Below are 14,304 nucleotides of genomic sequence, written 5' to 3'. Positions count from 1 at the left end.
TGCCTTCCATGATCTGCGAGAGCAAGAGATTGTCATTTAGGGATGGTGCATTGGAGAAGATGTAGCTGGGGGCTGTAGGTAATGGCCAGTGGCACTCTTTTCCTTTCTTTTTTTCTGTCCTGTAGTAGGTGATTTCTGTGTACCTGCCTGGCTTTGTCGATCTCTTTCTTCACTTCCTCAGATGGGTATTGTAGTTTTAAGAATGCTTCATAGAGGTCCTGGGGAAGTGATTATTCCTCTTCATTCAACACTGGTGAGGCCACATCTGAAATATTGTGCCCAATTCTGGGCCCCCCCACTACAAAAATATGTGGACACATTGGAAAGAGTCCAGTGGGTGGCAAGAAAAATTATTAGGAGACTGGAGCACAAGACTTATGAGGAGAGGCTGAGGGATTTAGGCATTTTTGTCAACAGACGAGAAGAGTGAGGAGGGATTTTGATAGCAACCTTCTACTACCTAAAGGAGGATTACAAAGAACATGGAGAGAGGCTGTTTTCAGTGGTGATAGATGACAGAATGAGGAGCAAAGGTCTCAAGTTGTGGTGGGATAGGTCTAGGTTGGATATTAGAAAAAGCTGTGTTACCAGGAGGATGGTGAGGTACTGGAGCAAGTTACCTAGAGAGATGGTGGAATCTCCATCCCCAGAAGTTTTCTGAGTCCTGTGTTGACAAAGCCCCAGCAGGGATTGGTCTGCTTTGAGGAGGGGATTTGACCTGACGACCTCCTGAGGTGATATACAGAGCAGCAGGGACCTGGAAAGGTCATCAAGTCCAGTCCCTGTGGCATGAGCAAGCACCATCCTCAACAGATTTTTTTTTCAATCTGTTCACTCCAGACCCCTAAATGGCCTCTTCAAGAATTGAGCTCACAATGCTGGGTTTACAAGGCTAATGCACAAACTACTGAGCTACACCTCCCCTAGCTGTGTAATTCTGTGGTCCTGTAGGGGCTTGTCTCTGTCTAAGGAACTGGGGCAAAAGCCAGGTTTGGCTGTAGAAAATGGATCATGTGCTGTGTTCTGGATGACAGCTGAAGCACATATGTTGTGTCTGTAAAGGCACTTAGAAGTAGTGAGGGCACTACACGGCATGCTGGCACTTTAAAGTTTGCAAATTCGAAGTTGCCACGGGGAGAGTTAGCCAAATGAAGTGCTGCATTGCAGCACTTCATTAGTATTCTCTGATCAGGCTGATTACCATGTCCCCTTCGAACAAGTGGGCTAGCGTAGACATAGCCGTAGGTAAGTATAGCGGTATCCTCGCCTTCTTGTCACTGTTGGAAGTGGGCCACATTCCCCATATTGATTCAGCCTCATTGATACTGTTGTAACAGTCCCATCTTTGTCAGTATGTGTAAATCCCTACCATATGATTCTTTCACTTCATGCATCGGACAAAGTGAGAAGCAACTCATGAAACCTTATGCTCTAATAAATATGTTAATTTTTAAGGTGCACCCAGACTTCTTGTTCTTTTTGCCTTAGAGTGAATATTATGTTCTTAGCACTGTAGACATGGTGTGGTCATAATAAGAATGTTGGGACATTTCCAAGAGTAGAAGCCAGTAAAGAGTTAATTCCTTCAAGTGATTAATTCTAAAAATAATTCTGAACAACTCCAAGTCAGGAATCATGAGACAAGACCAGCAGCACTGGTTATTGTTGTCTGTATGAGTTCCACAGAGGATAGTAGGGTTAAGGGCAAAATGTAAAGGTTTGGCCACCCTCCCAAACAGCTCACATCATGGCTCCTCCTTGGGCAGGACCCTCTCTTCTACTCATTTTCCCCTCTGGAAAAGTGCCAGTCTGTCCCTGCAGCACCCAGCTGTGGTGCCTGCCTCCCCTTTTCGGGTGCAGCTCACCCCACCTCCAAGATCTCTTTATGGGTTCAGCTTTGCCAGCTACAGGGAGAGGGCCTGAGAGGCACCAGGTGACCGAGCATCTGGCCAGCTCTGAGTCAAGAGGAAACACACATAGGAAAACCCCAGGAGGCTGGGTGATTTCCAGGCTGGTGATTTCCAGGCTGGCCAATGCACAAGGGAGCCCTTGTGCATTGGCCAGTTCCCGGCCTTCGCTATGTCCCACAAGGTCCCTATGTGAGTCCTCAGTAAACATCAGAACAGGCACCTGGCACCATAGGCTAGCAGTGAAACCGTGATTGGCCCAGCCCTGCAAGCTTTGGGCAAATGCAGAATTTGTTCCCCAAAGATAGTGCCATTAGCCTGGCTGGAGGGTCTCTGAGGATCAGTGCCTGATGAGGTCAGCCTGCAAAGAGGGAGGATAAAGGGTGAGTAGCTCACTATTGCTGGCATCTCTCTTTTGAAATAAATTACTGCACATTTACATATTTGAAGTCACTCTCTGAACAAAAAGAAATAAAAATATAAACCTTGGCAGAAATATGTGGGAGGGAGGCATGTGTCCCTGTGTGCCCACCCCAATGTGTTGCCTTTGGAGTTTCATCTAGGCCATAGGGAGAACAGGAAAATTCTGCCTATGGTCAAATGAAGTCACAGTTCTAAAACCACCACTTCTCATGCACAAAGTACAGAAACATCCTGCTGTGCCTGGTGAGAGTCTGTTCACACAGTGCAGGGCCTTATTTCTGCCTCTGTTGATCTTTCTGGGCTATATGCTCCCTTGCTTTTTTTTTTTTTTAATATAGTTAAAGTTAATCCATTATTAGTTAATAATTGAAAACCATTCACCTCTATTAGACATGTTAGACCTATATAGACAGACATGCCTTTGTGAGAACCAGGCATCACATCAGCTTAATCAGTCACATGCCCTTAAAGTACCAAGCAGAGCTGCTGTTCTGTTTCCTAGATGACAACTTGCCACTTAGGAGACGTGTGCAACTGTTTGGTGTTACTGAAAGGCAATGTTATGGTGTGCTAGCATCTCTGCTTTAGTTTCACGGAAGCTGTTATTCCTACACTGGCTGTAAGTCACCCAGGCTATGCCTGTTTGTCGACAGAGGTTTTTGTCAGAAGATGTTTTGCGACAAAAATTCTGTCAACAGATCACATCCAAACTGCCAAAGTGGATCAAAAGAGCGATCCTTTCTGTCAACAGAGAGCGGCTGGACTGCCCAACTGTTCTGTTGGCAAAATGACCAACCAGAAACTCAGAAGGCAGGGTTGGCTGAGGTCAACAGAAGGGCCCCCAAAACATCCAGATGGGCTTTTTGTCAACAGATTGCTGTTGACAGAGGTGTTCTGTCAATAAAAGTGCTGTGTTCTATTGACTTACTGTCAACAGAAAGTCTTTGTGAATCTGGATGCTCTGTGGTGTTTTGTCAACAAAACCCCGTAGTCTAGACACAGCCTCTGAGATAGGCTTTTGCTCCTCAAGTGATTTGTTCACATCAGATAGGGCCCCTCCTTGCCACATTGAGGGGAAATGCATTTTCTACCGTGGTATTTTATGAAATGTTGATAGGTCTCTACATAAATGTGCTCAGAGTCCAGACATAAATGATACATTGCTGTTCTGGATTTTTCTTCCATGCTGTTTGGATACTGAAATCATGCTAATAGTCTGGGTTCCATCATGTCTCGTGTGCTGGTTTGCTCTTTGTTTCTTTCTATAGCTGCCAAGCTGGACCCTGTTTCTGGCCGTTTGTGCTGTGGGAATTGGAGGAACATTTCAATATGGATATAATGTTTCCATTATCAATGTACCCACTGTCGTAAGGCACCATCCTATTGTTCTCATCCTTGTGCCACGCCTGTGCACACCAGGGCCCTTGCTACCATGCACCCCTTTTCCCCCTCCTACCTGCCCTGTGCCATGGTCCTTGTTCCTAAGCACCCAGGGCTCTCCTAGCTGCCCCCCCCAGCCCCACACATGCCCTGGGGCTCTCCTGGTGGTGTGGAGGGCAGGGGAGCAGTGTTCGCTCTAAGGGTTTCCATCCTTGGAAAGGTTGAATTTTCTTTCAGGCAGGTTAATATTTCTCATGTGCAATACCAATACTTGGGTAGTGTGTGGATGTGTACTGACAGTATGAACAAAAAACCCTAGATATAAATATATATTGTGAACAGTCCATAGGTGTGGAAGAAAACGTATTACAATAAGATATAATTAGCAAGGAGCAATGCTTACGATATTTATTTAATACTAGCAGACGTACATGGCTTTGCTTGGCACTTTAACTGAAATAATTGTTTTGAAAATAAATTAAAACTGTATGTGCTTTTTAGTGATAGTATTTTTCAAAACTGAAATAAAATGAAGGTGGAGTGAAGGTTCAGGGGTCAGAGGGTTGGTGGAGGGTCAAGGCAAGGGGTGGGGTGCAGAAGTCAAGGCAGGTGGGAGGTGCAGGGCATGGGTCTCAGGACGTGGGGCTGTGAGGTTGAAGGGGGCTTACTGGAGGCCACCTGTGGCAGTGAGGGTGATGCTGCTTCTGTGGCAGCTCCTCCCAGGTGGACAGGGAAGTGCTCCCTGGCCATCAGCCCCTCCTGAGGGGGCTGCAGCTACAATCCCCATCTGGTGACTCCTCCTGGGAGGGAGAGATTTGGGGCTGCTTGGTTGTCAGGTGGGGGAAGAGGCTCTGCGGGGTGGCCCTGGCCCCTAGCTATGCCCCCAGCCTGAAGCTTCTCCATGGGGGTCTTTGCTTGGGGCAGTGGTCACCCAATCATGCAGCCTGTTGTGGGTGGGGCACTGCTCTGTGGCTTGACCCTGGCCTTCAGCTGCCCCACCTCCCCGGCCCTGCAATGGTCTGGGATGTTGATGCTTTTGGGGCAACCTACCCCGAGTCTACAGCGGCCCCCTCCATCCTATAGCCTTTCTGTAGCCTTTTTGGTGGGATGCTCCAGAGGCTGGTCAGTCTCCGGGCCTGCTCCCTACCTCCAGTGCCTCGTGAGGCCTACAGGCTGTCTGGGGTGGGGGAATAGGCCCTGGGGGCTGCCCCTCCCTCCTGCAGACTCCCTACACAGCCTGTAGGCTGCTGAAGTGGGAGCAAGCCTCTGGGGGCTGTCCCCAGACTCCAGTGACCCCCATTTAGCTTGCAGGCTGTTTGGGTGAGGCTCTTGGAGAAGCCCCCAGCCTCCAGTCGGCTCCCCATCCTACACAGCCTGCAGGCTATCTGGGGAGAAAGCAAGCTCCACAGGCTTCCACTCCTCCAGCAGTCCCCTGCAGTCTGTCTGGGTGGTGCAAAGTTCAGCGGGCTTCCCCAAGCCTCCAGAATCCCCTCTCATGGCCTACAGGCTCTCTGGGGGTTGCCCCCTCGTCCAGCAGCCCCATCTGCAGCCTATAGGCTCTCTACAGTCAGCAGGCTCTGGGTTTGGTGCAGTGGAGCTAGTTACTCTGCCTCTGTGGCAGAGCCCCAGCTCTGCTGGCCTCTCTCTTGGGGCCGCAGCTGCCCCCCCCCCAGTGGCCACCCCAAGTGTCTCCTGTGTTCCTCCCTTTTGCCTCTCTTCTCCCTCTGCCCCTTCCTTTTCCGTGGTCTGGGAAATCCTGGGATTTCAGGAATTTCCCACTTTCCAGTTGGCCTTGGGTTAAGTTAGGGTAAGAGGAAGCTGCATAGCAAATTTTGTAGTCATGGCTCTTATGGCTTAAGAGGAGTTCTTGAACAAGCATAGTACTTATAGGCAGACAGACTAAAATACAGATAATAGATGAAACCAAATAAAAAGAAAATGAACACTACTCTTGGGCTGTGTCTACACTACAGCATGCTTTCGAAAGGCAATCTTCTGGAAAGCACCTTTTGAAAGATCAGGTTTCGAAAGAGTGTGCATACACCCAAAAGTGGATTGACCTTCCAATCTGTCCTTTCAAAAGAGTGAGCAATGGATGCCCTTTCAAAAGAACGAGCCAGGAAACGTCACAGATGAGTTCACATGGTGAACTAGCCCTTCCCAGCTCTGCAGCTCCTCCCAAACACTCCTGCCCTGCACACACCGAGGGATGCTCTGTAAGACACAGCACTGGAGACCCTCTGCCTGGGGCTAAGCCAGGCTCCTGCAAACCCCCATGGATCCCCTTCAGATTCCCCATGTGGATGCCACTGACGACCGGGTCAGACTGCACGCCATGATCATCATCACCATCTTCTACCTCCTCTGGGGGCTGACCCCTCCCATCCTGGTCCTGCAGGCCTTTGCCATGGTGCTCCATCCCCCATGCCATCTGGTGCTTCTGGTGCTATCCTGCTAGCACCGAATGGTGGGATTGGTTGGTGATGCTTGAGCAGGATGATGAGCAATGACTCTAGAACTTCTGGATGAGGAAGGAGACATTCCTGGAGCCATGCCACAGTGTGGCCGCCGCCCTTCAGCACCAGGACACGCGGATGTGGCCTGCGCTTCCTCTGGAAAAAAGAGTTGCGATCACCAAATGGAAGCTGGCCACCACAGCAGCCACGGCTCAGTTGGCCACCAATGCGGGGTGGGCAAGGTCACCATCAGGGCCGTCCTCCTGGAGGTAAGTGACCAGGCCTGGAGCACAGTAGAGCGGGCCTTTGGTCACTTGAAGGGGCGCATTCAGTGCCTCCTCATGTGGCTGGAGGTCAGCCTCTGGAGCTTGCCTGCAGTGGTAGGGGTGTGCTGCTCTCTCCTGTGGAGAGGAAGCATGAGCAATTTGTGCAGGGGTGGACTGCCTAGGCTGTGCCTGCATATGAGCAGCCAGCCCATTCCCTGTGCTGTCAGGTGCACCGGGACAGGGTGCGGGACAGGGAGGCCATCAGGGCACCCTCCACCATGACCTGCACACACATGCCCCCTCTATTTCCCCCCATGCCCCTCACCACTGCCGCACCCCTCACGCATCACACAGGACATGGGGGTGATTGTAAATAAACTTGTTAACTTTGAAAATTAACCTTCTTTTAACAACAACACAAATGGTGGGGTGCTAGACACAATGGAAAATGGGGGAAACTATGTACAGTGTGATGGGAGGGGGGTGGGAGCACCTGAACCTGGAGGTGGGAGTGGGGGGCTGAGACCCATGCTGGTTGCAGGCGCTGCTACTGCCCCCAGTTCAGGGTCTCTGGTGGAACTGGGATAGGGATGGGACCTTGGGGAGGTAGGGGCATGGTGACGGTGCTGCGGCCATGAGTGTGGTGGAGGGGGCAGGGGGAGCCGGCCCAGCATGGCCTGCCCTGGCCATAAGCAGCTGGGCCAGTTCCAGCAGTGCAGCTGGAGGGATGCCAGGTGGGATCAGGGCAGTGAGGTCGGGGGATAGCAGGAGTGGTGGTGGGGGAGATGGCAGAGGGGGCGGCAGGTGGCGGGGACAGGCACTTGACGACAGCCCAGGTGAGGGCCCAGAGGGCCACAGCAACCTCGCCCCAGGCCTTCTGCTGCCACCCCATGTCTGCATCCTCCAGCTGCAGCCACCACTGGAGAATGGCAATCTGCTCCCATATGGCTGTGATCTGCGAGGCAGCTTCCTCCTCCTCCTCCCTCTGGTGGTGGCGGTGCAGCCTCCAGATGCAGGCCTGCCTGGGCAGTGGGGGTTGCAGTGCCCCACTCCCCTTGGCACTCAGTGGGGGGGCACCCTGACCCTGGACAGGGCTCATCTGGCCCTTGGACAGCGGTGCTGTGGAGACAGGAGTATCCCATCAGCCCCATGACCTGGCCCCACGGGCCATACTCTCCACCTGCTGTGATCAGCCCCCCCGACAGCCTGGGAGTCCTGGGGGATCCTGGAGACCCAGGGGTCCCCGGATGGGTGGGCCATATGCTGGGTGTGGTCCGGTCCCCGCCCAGCCCCCTCCCTGGGCTTGTGGGTTGTGGTGCTGTCCACAGTTAGGGGTGCTGAATGCCATGAGCAGGCCACTCTGTGGCCCAGGGCCTGTGGCTGGCTGGCATGCATCAGGATGGGGTTGGCAGCCATGTGGCCAGACTGCTGCCAGGACAGCCCCACCCAAATTGCTGGTTATCTACCTGAGGGTCCCTGAAGGAGTTTGGGGGGGTGGCCCAGGTGGAGGGGGCTTGGCTTGAGGTGGTGGAGGGTATGGCTATCACCAAGACCCCCTCCTCATCCGAGGACATCTCCACCGCCTGGTCCTGGGTCCTGGTTGTGGCTCCTGATTGGTCATCCAGCACCAGCTGGGACTCCACCTTGGGCACCACCATATCCAGCATGACCTCCAGCTTGGCTGCATCCTTTGGCCCCTTTAGCCACTTGAGGGCCTTGTAGTGGGCACTGCCCTGAGAGTCCTGGGCCCGGTTGTATGCCTGCTGCCGTTCCTTTACTTTTGACCTAATCTGGTCTGCTGTGCGGGTATGGGAGTGTCCCCTGGTGGTGAGTCCCGCCGACAGCCAGACAAACACCATGGCATTCCGGCACTGGCTACGGGTGTGCAGGAGCAGCACCTCCTTGTCCACCCACAGTCCCAGAAGTTCTATCTCCCCCTCACTCCAGGAGGGGGCCTTCTTCTTTGGCCCCGACTAGCTTCCTGGGCTTTCTCTGGTGGGTTGGTGGGGGGACTCTGGGCAGCATGGGGGTCCTGTGAGCAGGCCATGGAGCCTGCCTCACTGGGCTCTGGCATGGCTGTGTGAGTGTGCTGCACGAGGCTCGTGGGGGTTCCTGCATCCAGCATGCATTCAGCCTCTTGCCACAGGGTTTCTGGGTCCCTGCATCTTTAAATGTGCCTGGACACTCTGACAATAGAGTTTGTAGTGGCAAGGGCATCTCCGCAGGCCAGCTGGTTGGCGCCATGGTGGACTACTCTTTTGAAAGAGCGGTCCACGGAACATCTACACATTCTTTCTTTTGAAAGAGATTTTGAAAGAAGGTGCTCTTCATGAAACGGGAATGGAAGAACGATTCAAAAGGAGTGCCACATTCTTTCAAAATTATTTTAAAAAAACCCATGTTTCGGGTGTAAACGCTCTGTGGGATCTTTCGAAAGGGGCCCTCTTCTCAAAATGTATTTTGAAAGAACATGCTAGTGTAGACTCAGCTTTGGGGTACCTGTGTTATCACCTTCGGTAACAACTCAAGCTGTGAACATCCCAAAAATGCGTATTATGCACACATAGCTCAGCTTTAAGATGATAAACAAATCTACAAGTCAACTGAAAATACTAAAATAAAATTATGGGATGGAGTGTGAGTGGCTCAAGGCAATGGGCTGGGAATATAGGAGTCAGGGCTGTGTGCATGAGGGACTCAGGGCAGGGGGGTTGCAATGTGTGGGGATGCAGAAGTTAGGGTAGGATGTTGGGAATATCAAGGGCTCAGGAGGAAGGATGGGGGCAGTAACATTCTTGAATGTTTTTAATGGGATGGATGAGCCTGAGATCCAGCAGCTGATCATGCTTATGAAATTTCATGCTCAGGGTGCGGGGGGGGGGGGGGAGATCACCCCCCCACTTTGCATAACCTTGCTGTAGATGACCTAACTATTTTCCACTTTTGCTTTCGTCATTCCACTCAGTGTCTGGAACTTTTTGACAGAATAAGTTAATAAAAACCAAGTAACTTTCCAAGACTAATAGCACATCATTTGTCTGAGTAGTGCGGAGTTCCTGGTCAACTCTGAGATCTATATTACGCATAAGATTTTGAAAAGAGACAAGTGACTTAGGAGCACAAGTCCCATTGAAAGTTACACGCATGTGTTCCCACCCCCACATCATTCAGAAGGATGGGCAAGCTCTTTATGAAGTTTATATGGAAGGATCATTCACGCACAACTTAAAGGCAGTAGTCCCTGAGATAAAGCATGACAGCAACAGTGATCACAGTAGTCTTTTGGAAGGAGGGAACCTGTTCTGGCTATACTTGTAAATCAAGATTCTGCTAATTTGCAGCTAGTTAGTAGCATTTTTTTCTGACACAGCTCTACTGGGAATGTCTGATATTCAGTAAGATATTGCCCCTTACACATGTTGGCTCTGAGGATGGAATCTCAGGGATTGGGGGTAAGTGATGAATTGCTAATTGAGATACTGGTTGATTCATGACTCTGCATTTTCAGCACATCCACAAATTCCTAAATGAAACCTGGATCAGTCGCTATCAGACCAAACTGAATACAAGCTTGCTGACTCTTCTCTGGTCTGTCATTGCTTCCATATTTTCCCTTGGAGGTCTGTGTGGAGCTCACATTGGAGGTAGCATGGCAGTTAGACTAGGCAGGTGAGTTAAGCACATTAATGGAAGGCTTGGCAAACTGTTTTCTTTTTCCGTTTTTTTTTTTTTTTTTTGACTGGAAAGGAATGAAAGCAAACAGAGAAAGAACCCTGAAGGAAACATGCTTGAGCCAGAACAGACTCTTCAGTTACATAAGCAGAAACAGAAATCACTTCTGTAGTAGCCAGTAAGGACTGGGGACTTCGGTAGTATGCCTGTGATATGATCTCCAGGCTTGCTTCCAGTCACATGACGGTGGAAGAAGAGCTTTGAATTACATTCTGCCAGTCCAATTCTGCTGATGAAACTCATCTCTGTTAATAGCTAATCAGGTACCTTTACACTTAAGCATATGTGCACTCCATGTAGCACAAAAGAACACAGACATTGTATGTGTGTACACACACACAGCCTACATAAATACATAGCCCGCATATTAGTATACACTTGCTGCTAGTGTTGGGTCTAGGTGTCTGATGGCCTCACTGGAAAACATCTCCCCCCACCCCCCTACACACACATAAGCCTGGCTGAACAAAACAAAAAATAGTAGCACAATAGGGATGTGGTACCTAGGATGGTAGGTAAGCTTTACTTGTGTAGGTCTTTCAAAGAGGCAGCTGCTGCAGCAGGCACCAAAGCAAGGAACTAACTGAATTTTTCTGTCTGTGTTTTGTGTCTTTTCCCACCACCATTTGTGAAAGGTTACCATGATATTTTACAGACATTTACACGTTTTTGTAGTTGACCCCACAACTGGAGTCAATTTATAGGCCTAGTTATCACAACACTGCCCAGGGCAGCCACACCGATCGCCCACTTGCCGATGGAGCCAGTCTGCCATACCACATAGAATCAGAACAGAGGGAGTGGAGTCGGCTGGGGTCAAGTTGTTCCACTTGCAGCCACCACTGCTGAGTGTGGGGATGGGCCTGACCCTTTGCTGACAGAGCCATGCCCCATACCTCAGCTACTGGGCTGCATCACTCAGGGGAGGGAGCTTGTGGGGAGAGGTGGAACCACCTCAGGCATGCACCAGTAGTGAGGGGAAGTGGAGTGATGCCGTTGGGAAGCTAGGGGAGTGTAGTGGCCTGGGACTGGGTCACTCCACTTCCTGCCACTATCATTGCCAATGAGTGCAGGGATAGGCCAAGCCCTTGCTGCCAGCACCAGGATCCCTGCTAGTCCTACAGGCCACGCTGCTTGTGGAAAGGGGCCTGGGGGAAGGGGTGGAATGGGAGAAGAGCAAGAGCAGAGAAGGGATGGGAGTTTGGGAGAAGGGATGGTGTGGAGTGGGTTGTTCCAAGCTCTGCGCCTTCCCTGGGGACAGCCCTGCACAGAGTGCATACACTTCACAGGTATTCCATATGCACCTTGAATGCAAATAAAGAAATACACTCCAGGTGCATGAGTGAGATCCCATACATACATTATTAGGCATGTTTGTTTTTAAATATAACCACTCTCTAAGGGGCTAATACACCTGCCCATCCAATAATACAATATATGCCATCTTGTGCTAGTAATGCCCCTCTACCACGTACGTTGGACAAACTGGACAGTCGCTGCACCAAAGGATGAATGGACATATATCTGACACTGGGAATGTGAACACATATAAATCTGTAGGTGAAAACTTTAGCCTTCCTGAACATTCAATAGTGAATTTAAAAGTAGCCATTCTTCTACAAAATAAGTTTATTACGAAATTGCAGAGGGAGAAATCTGAATTGGAATTCATTTACAAATTTGACACCTTTAACCTTGGCTGAAATAGAGATCTAAATTATCTTGTGCATTACAAGGGCAATTTCTCTACCTTGGATATTCGCAGGAATGAAACACATCCTACTTAATGTGATTCATTAATTGGTCCTACTAGCAAAGTAGATTTTGCCCACAAAAGCTCATGACCTAATAAATGTATTAGTCTCTAAGGTGCCACTGAACTGCTTGTTATTCATCCGGTAGGCAGCAGATATCTCAGTTTCAAGAGAGTACTTGTATTGCTGAAATGACTTTTCTCCTTTCTCTTTTAAGACATTTTTATAACAGTATTTGTTTCTGTGACCTTTGCTATTTTTACTTTTAGAAAAGGGGCTCTTCTGATGAACAATTTCATAGCAATACTGGCCTCCATTTTAATGGGAATCAGTTCTCCAACAGGAGTGTTTGAGTTATTAATAGTTGGAAGATTTTTTATTGGTGTAAATACAGGTAAGTGCATTTCTGTCCTTGCCTTTAATAAACAATGGTGACTGGTACTAGAATATATAATTTTATTGTTATTATTTATGATAATTGTTCAGCTACTGTTGTAAATTTACATGTTGTTTTAGAGACTTGGAGACAGGGGTGTTTACCTACAATTGTAATGTAAACACAACTAATTAGAATGATATAGAGCATCACTACTACAAACTTGTTTCTAGCCTTTCAGACTTTTTTGTACAGTAAAATCCAGTACCTACCACAATCCTATACTATGGTATTGGCCTGGTTGTAATAGGAACTCACTATATTTGCAATAATGACAAAAAGAACTTGTCCAACTGAGAATATCTTGAACAGCTCTTATAGAATTATAGAGTCAGAGGGTTGGAAGAGACATTAGAAGTCATTGAGTCCAACCCCCAGCTAAAAGCAGAACCAATCTCAATTAAATCATTCCAGTCAGGGTTTATGGATTTAAGATAAACATTACTGAATTAAATGTAACCCAGTAAGGTTTAACATAACACCTTTGGGGTCCATTGGATTAAAAGTGCCATTGTGTGTATGGTACTGTGGAATTGTATGCAGCTACTCTGGAGAGAGGGAGGTGCCAGACTAATTCCTCTGGTTATCCGCCCCTTTGAAGCCACCTCCTGGAGAGGTTCGCAGATAATACTTCAGACTGGATTCTTCAAGGACCAACAACCAAAGAAAGAGTATTTGGATAAACATCCTGGCTTTAAACTGGCTCAGGGCTTTCTTCCTGTTCTAGCAAATGTATAGGACTCCTGGTGCATGGAGGGCCCCAATTTTGCAGAAGATTTGGAAGGATTGGTCTCCTAAAACCCCCTAAAACTGAGCTCTTGTTCTGAATGATACCATCCCTAGGATGAGGTGAGGAAGCTGCCCCAGGCCCCACACTTTTAAGGGCCAAGCGGTGGCTACCAAACCCTTCTTATGGTTGGGAGGAGAGGGAAGGTGATTACCTGGGGCAGGCCATGGTTGCTTGGTGAAGGAAGCGGCCGCAGCAGCTGTTGCAGGGGATCGTCTCCCTACTGCTACTCACCACATAGCATTTTGCTGCTGCTTCCCTGCCCACTGAGCCCCATTTCTGCATGGGCAGCTGGAGAAGAAGGACTTAATGGGCTGGGAGGCTGTGGCATTGTGTCACATGGTGAATGAGGGGTGGGGAAACCAGGGGAGAGGTGACCTTCTGTGGCTGCTGATGCAGTCTGCCAGGTAATCCTCCCTCCCGTTCCAGGGGAGGGGGCCACAGATCAAGGTGGGGGCAGAGAGGGGCAGGGTCTGTGTTGCGGGATGGGGAGTTGCCCAGGGCGCTGTGTCTGGGGCATTGGTGGGGGTTGCCCCAGGCCCTGCCTCCCCCTCAGGACAGCCCTGATTGAACCTGGAATGACAAGGAAACCTTTGGGTAGGTGTTGAGAGACGTATCCTGCCAGAGCCCTTGCTAGGGTTCAGGTCATCTCTGGTAAGCTTATTAGCATGCACGTAGGTTCTTTTATTGTTTTTAATATGTTCTCTCTGCAGTGCTCTCACTTTAAGTATAAAAGAGGCTTGTATGTAAAAGAGCTCTGTGATGACTATATCTGGGCAATCCCACTATTAACCATTTCTGAAGAGAAAGCAAGCAGGGCTGCATGGGCAGCCAGCCTCTGCTGTGAATAACAGTGCAGGCAAGGAACTGACCAGTATAGAGACATCCCAGTAGGAAGAGAGAGAGTCTGTGTCTCCACACAGGAAGATGACAGCCAGCAGAGTCAGCAACCTAAGAGCAGGGCCATTGTTGAACCAGAGAGAAGTATGGGTGCAGTTGCCCTGAACTGTCACAAGAACCACTTCTGCTCTGATATACAGGGAATGATGCTTTACAATAGTTTTGGCAGTGGGACCCTAGATTAAAAAAAAAAACAAAAACAGCAATCGATAATGAGAAGAAAAGGCAGATGCAAGGGCTGCTGAGAAAAGACTAAATCATGC

At 49.5% G+C, this 14,304-nt stretch overlaps 1 pseudogene; it reads left to right on the top strand.

The window, feature by feature from the left end:
- Positions 1 to 14,304, top strand: part of LOC142022613 (solute carrier family 2, facilitated glucose transporter member 11-like) — a 49,690-nt pseudogene that overhangs the window by 2,029 nt on the left and 33,357 nt on the right.

Source organism: Carettochelys insculpta, chromosome 18 (assembly GCF_033958435.1).
Source record: "Carettochelys insculpta isolate YL-2023 chromosome 18, ASM3395843v1, whole genome shotgun sequence".
Classification (NCBI taxonomy): Eukaryota; Metazoa; Chordata; order Testudines; family Carettochelyidae; genus Carettochelys; species Carettochelys insculpta.
This window is presented reverse-complemented; position numbering and strand designations above follow the sequence as displayed.